This window comes from Cebus imitator, unplaced genomic scaffold (genome assembly GCF_001604975.1).
Source record: "Cebus imitator isolate Cc_AM_T3 unplaced genomic scaffold, Cebus_imitator-1.0 Scaffold828, whole genome shotgun sequence".
NCBI lineage: Eukaryota > Metazoa > Chordata > Mammalia > Primates > Cebidae > Cebus > Cebus imitator.
In genome coordinates, this window is record NW_016108143.1 from 321350 (window position 1) to 324683 (window position 3334).

The following is a 3334-nucleotide window of genomic DNA, read 5'->3' on the forward strand; positions in this document are numbered from 1 at the left end:
GAAATCTACCGTATAGCAGCTACAAGACTTAGTAAATCAATGAATGGTCTTGCTTTTTTTTCTAGGTAAAATGTACATTTACGTTTTGCAATGCATCCAAATAAAAACTATTATTTTGTCTACTCACTTGCGTATTGGGCAAAACAAAAATAAATTAAAAAACAGATGCAGCTTGGGAACACTCTATTATTTGGGTATCAGAGTTTTTAAACGGAAAAAGCAGGCAAAGTGATGGCTACCTTACAAATATAAAAATCAGTGTTTGTTCCACATAATCAAAACCAAAATTTCTTACTGGCAAGATACTGTTTTCATTTAAAACAATAGCACTCAGTTCCCAAATCAACTGCTTTTTAAAAATAATACATTATTAGTGTTTAGGACTAGATTCACATGCAAAAAGCGTGGCTGGCGTTATCACAATATAGGCTGGCTCCTATGTTGTATTCTTCATCAGTAAGTGGGTGAAAAAGCAGAACAGAAAGGGAACATGGGCCGGCGCGGAATCCCAGCACTTTGGGAGGCTGGGCAGGCAGATTGCCTGAGCTCAGGAGTTCACAACCAGCCTGGGCAATACGGTGAAACCCTGTCTCCACTAAAATACAAAAAATTAGCCAGGCGTGGTGACTTGCAGCTGTAATCCCAGCTACTCAGGAGGCTGAAGCAGGAGAATCGTTTGAACCTGGGAGGTGGAGGTTGCAGTGAGCAGGTATCGCGTGACTGCACTCCAGCCTGGGTGACAGAGAGAAACTCTGTCTCCAAAAAAAAAAAGAAAGAAAGGGGAACATGATGCTTTACGATGCTTTTTCAATTTATAAACATGGTGATCAGGATTGTTTGTTGTTACTATAATTATTACCATTTTGGCTATTATGTATCAATACAACCAATCATGCTCTTCAACTAAGTAGTATAACTTGAAAAAGGCTACTGGAGAACATACTGTCACTTTGTCTCTTTACTCTCAAGTTTTTTTCCAAGATGAGAAAATGACAACCTGAGAAAAGCAATATAAATACAGGAGAGAAGACTCTAAGTAACTTAGCATGACACTCAACTAAACAGGTAAGTACAAAACAGAGGCAAAAGTTTCATTTCTTTAAATCTATAAATATGAAAGATCAGGAACCACGGCAGTTAAGAATGAAAGGAGGCTGGACGCAGTGGCTTCCGCCTGTCATCCCAGCACTTTGGGAGGTTGAGGCAAGCAGATCACAAGGTCAAGAGATCGAGACCATGGGGCCAACATGGTGACACCCCATCTCTACTAAAACTACAAAAATTAGCTAAGTGTGGTGGTACACACCTGTAGTCCCAGCTACTTGGGAGGCTGAGGCAGGAGAATTGCGTGAACCCAGGAGGCGGAAGTTGCAGTGAGCCAAAATCACACCACTGCACTCCAGCCTGGTGACAGAGCAAGACTCCATCTCAAAAAAAAAAAAAAAAAAAATGAAAGGAAAAGGGACTAAGTTAAATGCCTTTATGGCAGTGTATTTTGAGAACACCTCAGGCTCTGCAGCCAGATTGCCTAGTTCAAATTTTGTCTCTATACTTAGTCATCTGGACAAGATTCTTACGGTTTGTATGCTTCAGAGAAAAGCATCTAGCATACACTAAGGATTATGTTATCTACTATCATTCTATCCTTATCCTTCATCATGAAATATTGTTTAATGTTTTAATAAAGAATATTGGGCTGGGTGCAGAGGCTCACGTCTGTAATCACAATACTTTGGGAGGCTGAGGGAGGCAGATCACCTGAGGTCAGGAGTTCAAGATCAGCCTGGCCAACATGGTGAAACCCCATCTCTACTAAAAATACAAAATTAGTTGGGTGTGGTGGGACGCACCTGTAATCCCAGCTATTCCGGTGGCTGAGGCCGGAGAATCACTTTAATGGGAGGTGGAGGTTGCAGTCCAGCCTGGGCAAAAAGAACAAAACTCCATCTCAAAAAAACAAAATCCATGTTTTACTATTAAAAATAGAATGACAATGTATCCATATTCCAAGATGAGATCTTCCTTCTAACTCAACGGCTCCATTTCCACCTTATGTTCACCTTGACTTGTCTTTGCCTGTCCCTTTTCCTCCAAGATTGGCTTCCACGTGAGCCCAGAAGAGACAGGCCCCAGTCAGGCCTCTGGGTATCTGGAGATAGGTGCCATTTGAGTTTCCTCAGGCTGACAGTGGCTCTCTGGAACCCCTAACCTTGACATTTTCACCAGCTTTCCCTGAACACCGTTAACCATCTGTACCTGCAGCCTGAACCCAGAACACTCATCGGTCATCATCCAACCCTTGCTCTAGGAAGCCTCTGACTACCAAGGTAGGTCTTTGAGCCTGAACTCTTGATTCACCAAATGTGAGCCCCTTTGTTTTACCTCTGTTTGGAGCCAGACGCCAAATGCTTTGAACTCTACAAACCAGGTCCGGCAGCTTCCCTACGTTCTAGAGCCCTCCCCAGATGATAAAAGCTGGCTTCTCTTCCTGAAGAGCCTTGACAAGCTCTTACAATAAATAAATGTCTGCTGGTTTCCCTCACGCCCAAAAGCTTTCTCCTTCCTTAATCCTTAGAAACTCTTTTTATCTCTATGATTTCAAAAGTCTAAACTCTCTTGATTAATGCTTCAGAAAAATTATGCTTTTCCTTGAATTCTGGAAATATAAATGCTCTTTCTATAAGTTTCCAAAGCCACTACAGTTTTTCTTGACACTAAAACTTACTAGCTTGCTGTGTCTAGTTTTCATTAGTGGCCTAGGATATGGAGCCCCAGAAGAACCTTTTGGCTCAATTAAGATCATCAATCGGGCTGGGCGTGGTGGCTCACGCCTATAATCCCAGCACTTTGGGAGCCTGAGGCGGGTGGATCACAAGGTTAAGAGATCGAGACCGGATTGGATCCAAGATGGCCGTTTAGGAACAGCTCAGGATTGCAGCTCCCAGTGAAAGAGCAGAGGGTGAGAGGACGCCGCATTTTTATTGCCCACAGACTAGGAAATTCCCAGGCGGAGCAGCTCCACCAGTCGCCAGCGGGACTGTTTCGGCCAGCGCGGCTGTGCCGGCTGGCGCCACTGCTTTGCCCGGCACGGCAGCGGTTCTCTGTACAAAATACACCGGTCTGGGTGCCCTTTTGGCTGGCGATTGGAGCCACGGGAAGTCGCCTATTCGTCTGTTTAAAAAGGGGACTGAGCAGGGAACCAAGACAGTAGATTCCAGGGCAAAAAAGCGCCACGAATCTCAGTGCCACTGTTTAAGCCAGCGCAGTGAGTTGCCGCACGGGAAAATACAGAGACCCCGGCGCCTCTTCAACAGGCGACTGGAACACCATCTTA